This window comes from Alligator mississippiensis, chromosome 8 (genome assembly GCF_030867095.1).
Source record: "Alligator mississippiensis isolate rAllMis1 chromosome 8, rAllMis1, whole genome shotgun sequence".
Taxonomy (NCBI): domain Eukaryota; kingdom Metazoa; phylum Chordata; order Crocodylia; family Alligatoridae; genus Alligator; species Alligator mississippiensis.
In genome coordinates, this window is record NC_081831.1 from 27,315,784 (window position 1) to 27,326,373 (window position 10,590).

Sequence of the window (10,590 nt, forward strand, 5' to 3'; positions counted from 1 at the left end):
CCTGAGGCGGTGCCAGTTATAAATCCGCCCCCTTACGGAGGAGGGAAGTTATACCCAACCCTCCCAGTCAACCCCGACCCTGCACACAGGGCTGCACTTGCCTCCTGCGACCAGGCTGAGCTCCATGGGGCTGTAGACCCGCTCAGAGCACAGCCTGGTGGTGGGAGGTGGGCGGAGCCAGGCCTGCACTCTGCTTCCTGCCACTGGGCTGAGCTCCATGGAGCTGTGCTTCTTGCAGGCTGAGCCCAGCGCCAGTCCCAGGCAGCAGTGACAGCCTCCTGTCATCCAGCACAGATCTGAGGGCTTGCACCCCCAGGAGGGCTGCAGGGCTGTGCCAGGCTTCTTCCAGGGGTGTGAGCCCCCAGATCTGTGCCTGGATGACAGGAAGCTGCCGCTGCTGGCTGGGACCAATGGCAGCATCTGTCTTCCCCAGCACTGGGTGCAGACTGCACCCAGAACCAGTCCTAGGTGGCAGCGGCAGCCTCCTGTCATCCGGCACAGATCTGGGGGCCTGCACCCCCGGGTGAAGTCTGGCACAACCCCGCAGCCCTCCCAGGGGCATGAGTCCCTGGATCTGCATGCCAGATAACAGGAGTCTGCCAAGGCTGGCAAGTTTTGCTTTCAAGACTTTGAGGTGCAGTTTCCAAGAAACCTCTGCACCTATATCCTTGAAACTTGGCAGGCTCCATTCCCTCAGAAGGAGATACCATATCTGCAATTTGCATCTGAATCAGGCAAGACATGACAACATTTTAGGCATTTTGATGACTCCCTATTATAACCTATGGGCGAAAAGTTAAAATGAGTCAAAACAGCGAAACAGTTTTGACTAAACAAAATGGGACAGTGCTTCAAAATGAAATAAAATGTTGAAATAAAACACTGTCCCTTTGAAATGGTGAAATGGATGTCAAAACAAAAGGATGGTGTTTTGCACAGCCCTACTGATTCCCCCCCCCCCCCGAATTTCCCTTGTTATGGCACTCAGATCCAAATCCAGCTCTTCCTCTGGTACTGGAAGCCTCAGCATGGGAAGTGAAATGGAGGTGAAGGAGACTGTCATGCTGGTGCTGGTGCAGCTGCTTGTCATATGGGGAGGGGGGCAGTTATGGCTGGTGCTCTTGGAGGGGATGCAGATTCAGGCACTGGCAGTGGCACTGGTACTGCTCCCCTCTCCTTGCTGCTTATGGAAGCCTCATCCCTCCTAATTGTAGGAAAGAGGCTGCATCTCATTTTGGGGGTGGGGAACTTATACCTCTTCCTCTATCCCCTCTTCCACCCCTTCCTGAAGCCTTGCCAGCTGTCTTTCCACCATGCTTCATGGTGTGTTGCATATTGTCTTGCTTTTATACAAATATATAAATGTATCCGCATTCATATATACATTCTGTAAGGTGTGTAGTCTTCTATGCCTCAAGGTATAAATGTATAGAAATAAAATATAAATGTATCTCCCTTCCTATACAAATTAAATTCTATAGTGTAATATCCAATATAATTCTAAAAATGCAAAGAATAAATCAATGGATATAATAATAAAATAGAAGTGTTTAGAAGAAAGAAAAAGGTATTCTAGAATCCCTCTTGCTAGGCTAGGCTAGGCTAGCAAGTAGGAAATCATTCAGATCAATGCTAGTAGTAGCCTTCATTGTCTAACGTTCCTGAACTGCTGGAAGATAACTCTAACTGTCAGACCCCAAGGCAGAAAGCAGGGCAGTTCAAACAATGCTGTCTTTTTATGCTGTTTTTCCATCCTTCCCCCAGAGCACTGGGATTAGAAGGGACCTCAGGGAAGGATCCCAGTCACTGGCCATCTACACAGTCAGTAGTCCTTCCCCCTTCCTCCCCACCTTTCCCCTTCTTTCCCCTCCCTATCCTTACTTTCTGTTTCCCGGCAGGCAAGCCCAGCTTGAACTTCAAAACTCAAAATGTTTCAAAACTTTTTAAACATTTTGACTGTCCTCATTTCGTTTCGAGACTGTTTTGAAGCAGTCCATTTCATTTTGATTTTGCTGTTTCAAGCTCAAAACAAGTTGAAACAGCATCAAAATTAAAGACGGTAAAATTTTGCACCCTAGAAACTAATGCCATCTGTCCTTATTACCAAACTAAACCCAGTGAACAAATACACTATTATGATTTTACCAGCCTTTGCCCCTTCATAAACAAAAATGAAGGAATACCCAACCAGACCCATGAAATCATTCATGACAATTTCAGATCCCTGTTGAGCTATTTTGGAATAGCCAAGGTGAAACTGTGCCCACTGTGAAACTTTTTTTTCCCCATTCTACCTGTCAGGGTGAATGGGAAAGTTATGTTCAAGCTGTGCCACCTCTGCGTGGAAACAAAGCAGCAGAAGTGCAACCACAGTGATGAAGAGAGGGCCCTCCTGGGCATGTGGTGCACACCAGAATTGAATAAAGCTGTTGCCAAGGGGTACAAAGTAACTAAAATCTATGAAGTCTGGCATTTTGCCGAGAAGTCTAACACCCCTTTTTCACAGTACATAAAACTTCATCTCTGAAAGAAGCAGCAAGCCACGGGCTACCCAATCTGGTGTACCAACCAAGAAAAACAAGAAAGATATGAGGCCGATTTCTTCCAAAAAGAAGGCATGACTTTATGCCCACAGCACATAAAACCCAATCCTGCAAAGCACCAAATAGCAAAATTGTTTCTAAATTCTTTGTGGGGTAAATTCAGTCAGAGAACCAACCTGCCCAAGACTAGCATCATGAGAGACCCTTAACAACTCTTTGGCTACCTCTTTTTTTCCCAACTATGAAATTTCATCTTGGGACTTTATTGATAATGAGACAGCCTGCATGTCTTGGAAGCACGCTCCCAGGTAACACAAACATCTTTATAGCCTGTTTCACCACTGCTTATGCATGCTTAGAGTTGTATGAGCTGCTAGACAGATTGCAAGACTGGCAACTGTACCACGACACAGATTCCATGCTATTTGTGAGCCACGCGGGAGATTGGAACCCACTGCTAGGCAATTATTTAGGCAAGCTCACCAGCGAAATTCCACCAGAAAAACACATCACAGAGTTTGTGTCAGCTGGTCCAAAAACCTATAGGTGCAAACTGTCCGGGGGGAAGGTTTGCTTGAAGGTCAAAGGAATTGCCCTCAATGTGGCCAACTGTGAAGAAGTCAACTTTGAAACCTTCAGAGATCTTGTTCTAGATTACGGGGCAAATCTCACAGGGGACACCCCTAAAACAATTGTGATACAACAGCGCTCTATCATCTGGAACAAAAACAGGTGGAGGATAGAAACCAAAACCTTGAGAAAAATGCAGAAAGTAGTTTATGACAAAAGGGTCCTCACAGAAAACTTTAATAGTCTCCCCTATGGTTTTTGAACATGGATATGTGCTGGAAGCACCCCTTTTCTGTGATTTTGTCTGGACCTAGCAACTGTGGTAAAACTTACTATATAAAAAGTCTTTTGGAGCATGCTGATAGAATGTTTCATAGATTCATAGATTGTAGAGTCGGAAGGGACCACGATGGATCATCGTGTCTGACCCCCTGCCCCTGGCAGAAAAGAGGACCGAGGTCAGATGACCCCAGCCAGGTGACTATCTAGCCTCCTCTTGAAGACCTCCAAGCTAGGTGAAAGCACCACCTCTCTTGGAAGCCCATTCCAGATCCTGGCCACCCTTACTGTGAAAAATTTCTTCCTAATATCTAATCTAAATCCACTCTCAACTAGTTTACACCCGTTATTCCTAGTCACTCCCTGGGGCGCCTTAGTAAACAGCACTTCCCCTATTCCCCGTTGACCTCCCCTAATAAATTTATAGGCGGCCACAAGATCTCCCCTCAGCCGTCTCTTGTGAAGGCTGAAGAGATTCAGCTCTCTCAGCCTCCCCCTGTAGGGTCTATCGCGAAGGCCACTAATCATGTGAGTGGTCCTCCTTTGGACCCTCTCCAGATTCCCCAAGTCCCTCTTGAAATGTGGTGCCCAAAACTGGACACAGTACTCCAACTGCGGTCTGACCAGTGCCATATAGAGGGGGAGCATCACCACCTTTGTCTTATAGTCATGCGCCTACTAATGCATAACAAGGTGCAATTGGCCTTGTTGATGGCCTCATTACACTGCCAGCTCATGTTCATCTTGGAGTCAGTTATGACTCCAAGATCCCTCTCTGCCTTCGAGCTGCTGAGAAGGACATTCCCCAACCTATAGGTGTGCTGGGGATTCCTCCTTCCCAGCTAGAGTACCTTACATTTATCTTTATTAAACTGCATCCTATTTCTCTCTGCCCATTGATCCAACCTGTCCAGGTCAGCCTGAATCTGCTCCCTGCCCTCCGGTGTACTAACTTTGCCCCATAACTTGGTATCATCAGCGAACTTGGAGAGGGTGCTCTCCACGCCCTCATCCAAATCGCTGATGAAGATATTGAATAATATCGGTCCGAGGACCAAACCCTGTGGGACCCCACTGCCCACCTCCCTCCAGGCCGAGAAGGAACCATCCACCACCACTCTCTTGGTGCGGTCCCTAAGCCAGTTGGCCACCCACCTAACCGTGTAGGTATCCACTCCACAGTCTGCTAGCTTCCCAATGAGGATAGGGTGCGAAACTGCATCAAAGGCCTTCCTGAAGTCCAGGAAAATGATATCAGCCTCAGCTCCCTTGTCCAGACAGTGTGTGACCTGGTCATAGAAGGCTACAAGGTTTGTCAGGCAGGATCTACCTGTGACAAACCCATGCTGGTTTCCCCTCAGCATCGTTTCCTTGCTGGGCCTGCACAAACGTGTACTTTGATTATTTTCTCTAGCATTTTCCCAGGAATAGAGGTAAGACTGACTGGTCTAAAGTTACCCAGCTCACCCCTTCTGCCTTTCTTGAAAATGGGTGCCACATTGGCCCTTCTGCAGTCCTCAGGACTGTTGTCTGTTATGCCCGGGAATATCGTGGTGGTGCTATAGCTGTTGGCAACTTTGGTATAAATAACTGTTTTGTAAATATCCTTTTATCAAATTTGTGGAGAGTCTGCTAGACAGTCTCAATGACAACTGTTTGTTTCCACCTAATAAAATAAATATGGTTGTGGTAGATAATTTGATGGACTCTGTTTGTGACAGTGGCAAAATCAAGAAAGCCTTTACCAAGTACATGCATCACCGGAAACTTAGCATTATGTATATAATACAAAATGTTTTCTGTCAAGGGAAAAGGAGCTGCACCACTACCCTTAACACGAAACACATGGTTTTATTTAAAAACCCCACGAATAAGCTACAGATGGTGTCCCTGGCACAGCAGATGTTACCTGAGTAAGGCCCAATTCTTTCTAGAAGCTTTGATGATGCCACTAAAACACCTTATGGGTATCTGGTGGTGGATTTAAATGCTTCTACCCCGGACGCTTTTAGATTAAGAACCGGTCTTTTTCCTACCAACCAACCAGCTGCTTACAGTTAAAAAAACCCAGCAGCCAGGAATAAAAAGAGATGATACAGCTGCAGCTTCTTCTTAGTTCCCAAGACCATGGAAGGGAAATATTTCTAACTGCATAAAAAGAAATTTGGCTGTCTTAAAACTGCTTCTTCAATCTTCCCCACAACAGAGAAATCTATAGCCTGCTTGGCCTCTGACGTTTTAGTAGTGGCCATTTCAGAAATTGCTCTGAACACCTTAAAAGGAAACATCCCTTTGACACTGCATCAAATTTGTGTGCTGAAAAAGAGATGTAGGATCATAAAAAACCTGAGTAACAAAAGACTGTCTCTTTTAAAAAAGAAACAACCAGTGAAACAGTCTGCGGGATTTATCAGCCCTCTGTTAAGTTTTGCTCTCCCTCTGATTACGGGGCTTTTGACTAACCAGTCATGGAGTATGCAGAAAAAATGTATTTGGTGCCCAGTCACCACCTGGAGCAACTAAGGGCTCCTCCACCACCTCAGGAAGATATCAGAACTGAGGTAACTCGCTTATTGGATTCTGAAATGCAGGACATTCTTCAAAGGCCAGGTTTAGTCAAATATGATAAAGCTAAACTGTATGCCGCTGTGCTTCAGAAATACCTGATGTATGTAAAGCAGGGTGATCTGGACATAGGGAAATTAACCCTGTTTCTGCTAGAACAGACCCCCTAGAAGCCATAAAACCCCTAGGAACCCTGATGAACCCTGACCCTATCGCTCAGGAAGCGTTGGTTAATGTGCATGCCCAATACAGGAAAAATGCTAAATTGTTGCTCACCAAGCTGAGCCAGCACAAGGATATTTATTCTTGGGATGATTAAGGGGGCTTTGTCTACAAAGGGAAGCTCATCAAGGGTTCTAACATGCTTGACCTAGTTCAGGGAAACCTTCAGACTCACGTTGGGTTGAGTGAGTCCATCTAAAGGTTGGGATGTCTTTATGAAAGCCAAGGGCGAGCTGAACATACCGTCTTCTGTTATGGGCAACACTGTGAATCATGATCATCTGGAATGCCTGAAAGTATCTGCCACAGACCAAAACACAGCAACCGCACCACCTAAAAAGCAAAAAACTGTCTCTAAAAGCAGTTGGCTCTCCATGCAAAGTTTTACACTTGAAATAAACTATTTTGTACTGCTTCAAATTTGTCTACAGAAGTTCAGCTTTATTTATACAGTATCAGCTGACTGTTTTATTTATACAAAGCGTTTGTGAAAGTCATAGCAAGAAATGCATGCCTGGGTATGTTGAAACATGGTTTGAGCAGGTCCATCCACGCAGAAAGTTTTATATTTACTTTTTACAAACTTCATCACCATCCTTTCATTTTGTACTAAATCGTTGGAATAATACAATTTTAAAACCTGTTCAAACAATAGCCTCTTACTACGGTGGTGCAGGACAAACACACAGTGGTATCCACAGGCGACAGATCAGGGGTCTTGTAACTATTTCGTCTGGAAAGCACTGTCAAAGGTGTTCTTATTTTAAAATAAACATAATGCTTTGAGGAAAGAGAGCGCTCTTTGGGGGTGGCCATATGAGTCAAAAAATTCCCTCTGGTTCCGATCCTGATAAACAGCCAGCCAGTGTTCTCCAGGTTGATTATGTGGGTGCATGTTGACCAAGCTCATGGGCCTTTGAGACAGTCATGTCTTAGGAAGCCAGTCACAGGGGAACACATCTAAGAAAGTCTCTTTGGTGTAAGGGTTTGAGGATAAAATCCTGGTGTGCTGTTCAGTGTCCTTCTTCACATGTAAGCAAACAAGATGTTTCTCCTCTGATTTATCTCTATGGCATTATCAAAGACCCCATACATGATCATGTTAACTATGGTAGGCAAAGCCATGGCAAAGTGTATTTCTGCTCTCAGGTTCCTGGTTTTAATCAGCGAATAAGGATCAGCACATTTCTGGTCAGGAGACAGGTCAAAGGCAAACAAGGTGTACTCCAGGGCAAACTCCTCACGGTTGATTATCAGGGCCCTGTCTTTCATATGTTTACCAGCCATCTGTACCAGCTGGCATGTATTCTCTCATGCAGTTACCATTCTCAAAATCTGGTTGTAGGGGTTTTGTCAGGATTTGTTCTTCGTTGACATAGAGGGCCACAAAATTAATATTGTAATGTTTAAAGTTAAAGAGATTCTTAGTATAATTCCAGTGAAAGGCATCGTTATCCATGAACTCGATGACGAGTTTGGGCAGCTGTCCCCAAAACAGATTCTCCTGATAGCTGACTCAGCTGCTGGCAGGAATGCTAAACACTTTCATACCCGCGTGGTCTATGGGGTATTTAGCGTTGCCTGTAAGCAAAGCCTCTGCATGGCCAGTCAGATGCCTGGGGCTACCTTTACTTCTTTCATAAGAAGTGAGGTGGCTGTAATTTTTAGTTTACATTGGCCAGCTGCTGCAGTGCCCATCAAGCAGAAGGCATCTTTACTCCATGTCAGTTTAATTTTCACATCCACGCCATTCAGCAACAGTTTTTCTTGAAAAAACAAATCACTAAGGAGATGGCCAAGCAGCTCTATCTTTTTGCTCTGGCCTGTCAGGTTTGCCCACCTCCTAAACCTGTGATTATCACCATCCCATGCAACAATATCGTGAAGTCCATAGGTATCTTTGTAAAACAGGCCAGAAGAAAATTGGGTGGAGTGGGTGTCATTGCTGTAGTTGAGGATCAATTCAATGAAGACTCAGTAAGAGTAACAGTTGTTGCTCTGGCTTATGAGACAATCTCCCAGAGCGACATCCAGCCAGCTGAAGACCAGCTGCATGCACTCTCTCACGCAATTACCCAAGCCTGGCAGGTAATTCACCAGACCCACCGCTGCCCCAGAATCAAAATTGGCTCCGTCAGCTTTTACAATCTTGCAGCAAAGATACAGCAGCATGTTGTTCAAATCCATGTAATATTCGTCATTCCCGGAAATGAAAAAGTCAAGGGGGGCAGACTGTGTATTAGCCAAGAATGGAGGGAATCTCATCATACAGGCTTTTATCAGTGCTGGTCTGTGTAGGGCAGGGGCAAGCAATTATTTCAGGTGGAGGGCCACTTACCCAGTTTTGGCAAGCTGTTGAGGGCTGCATGGGTAGCCCCACCCCTTGACAGGTGCCCCGCCCTTGACAGGTGCCCCGCCCCCTGGCCATCATCTTGGGACCAATGTCCCAATGTATTAGGACTAATGTCTCAGGGCCAGCACCGGTGGGGCACAGAGCAGGGTGCAGGCTGGCAGGGGTCTGTGGAGCTGGGCTGGGCTGCACCAGCAGGGAGAGGGGGGAGCTGGCCCGGCTCCATAGAGCCCCCTGCTGGCTGGGACCCAGTGCCCCTACTGCTCTGCTCTGGGCCTCTCCAGCACTGGCCCTGGGACACCAGTGCGGACCCTGTGCTCCCTTGCCTGCTCACTCTCAGTGCCTCCCCAGCCCCACAATATAGATGGGGGGCAGTGTGCAGCCCTGACCCCCTGCTCTGCAGCAGGAAACGAGCTGGTGCTGAGTTCAGGGAAAAGCAAGCCCTTCCCCACTCCATGGCCGGCACTCCTTGCTGCAGCTGCTCGCAGCCCACGCTGGGCTGTCCTGAGCAGGCACAGGCAGCCCTACACAGGATGCAACTGGCTGCAGTGCAGGGCACCAGGTGGGGGAGGGGCCACTTTTCCCCCACACAGCACCAGCTTGTAATCTGCACCCACTGCCAGCCTGGGCCCTGCACCAGCACCAGACTTGCCCGTCAGGGCTGCGCTGCACAGTGGCAGCTGCTGCAGCCCCCCCAGTTGCTGTGCTGGACAGTGTTTGCCACTGCCGCTTCTGTGCTGCCCAGCGTGCAAGCTCCAGCTGGGCAGCAGCAGCAAACACTGCCCGGCGCGGAAAGCAGGGGGGCTGCAGCTGCTGCCGCCACAGTGCAGCACCGATGGGTGAGCCTGGAGCCAGCGTGGGGCCCAGGCTGGCAGTGGGGGTGGGTTACAAGCTGGTGCTGAGTGCAGGAAAACTGGCCCCTCCTCCAACCTATGCCCAGTGCCCCATGCTGCAGCCGCTCGCAGCCCTCATGGGGCTGCCTGTGCCTGCTCTGGACAGCCCCACATGGGCTGTGAGCAGCTGCAGCAGGGAGCACTTGTTATGGGGTGGGGGAGGGGCCACTTTTCCCCAGGCTCTTTCCCTGCCCTCACCCCCCCCCCCCCCCTGCTTACCTGAGGTTCCTGCAGGGTGCAGCCACATGGTCCCAGGCCAGAAGCCCCTCCTGGGGCTTCCAGCTGGGGGGGTGGCAGCAGGTGGGCCCTGCTGTTGGGGAAGCCCACCAGGCTTCCCCTGGGTCCTACTGCCCCTGGTTCCTGTCATTTTTTACAGGAACCAAAGACAGATAAATATTAATTTTCTAAATTTTTTAGGGGCCCTGTGGAATGAATAGAATGGCCTCGCAGGCCAGATCTGGCCTGAGGGCCATATTTTGCCCACCCCTGGTGTAGGGGCTAATTGAAATACATCCAGTTCAGATTTGGTGCATTCTTCAGACCTGCAGTAAACAAAGGCGATGGCAATTAAAATATATTTCTGTTTCCTTCTGGAAAGCACCCCTTCTTTTTCCCAGGATGCTTCTTGGTCTTTCATGTATGGTTGCCCTGTCGACTTAACCTCTTCTTTTTAAGAGGTTGGAGAGGTCCTGTAAGTCAGGAGCGTGGTGCATCTCATTCTTTTAAGGCTTCTTCTTTGAATATACATGAGGCTGGATCCCTCCTGCTTCGTCAGCTTGCCCACCTTATCCAGAACTGCTTGGGAGATATGACCAATCACATCTTTGGCTATGTTTTGAGCCACATTTTTAGTGTGGGGCTTAATAATATCCAGACCCTTTCTCAAAAGCAGAATGGCTTTTCTAAAGAGGCTGAGTAATATGCCTCCCACGCCAATCCCGTACATCACGGGCACCCCCTGATATCTGGGAAGACCATATCCAGCCTGGGCTTTATAATAATTTCTGTACAAATTAGGGTTCCCGTAGTTTTTTTACCATCACCATCATGCTTTTACTTATTTTAAAAATCTCAAAGTCTTCTGGGGGCATAGATTAAACTTAATGGTCACCTTACCAAAGTGAAATGAGACGTGTTTGCTCTGATCCATCTTTATTTCAATGCTAAT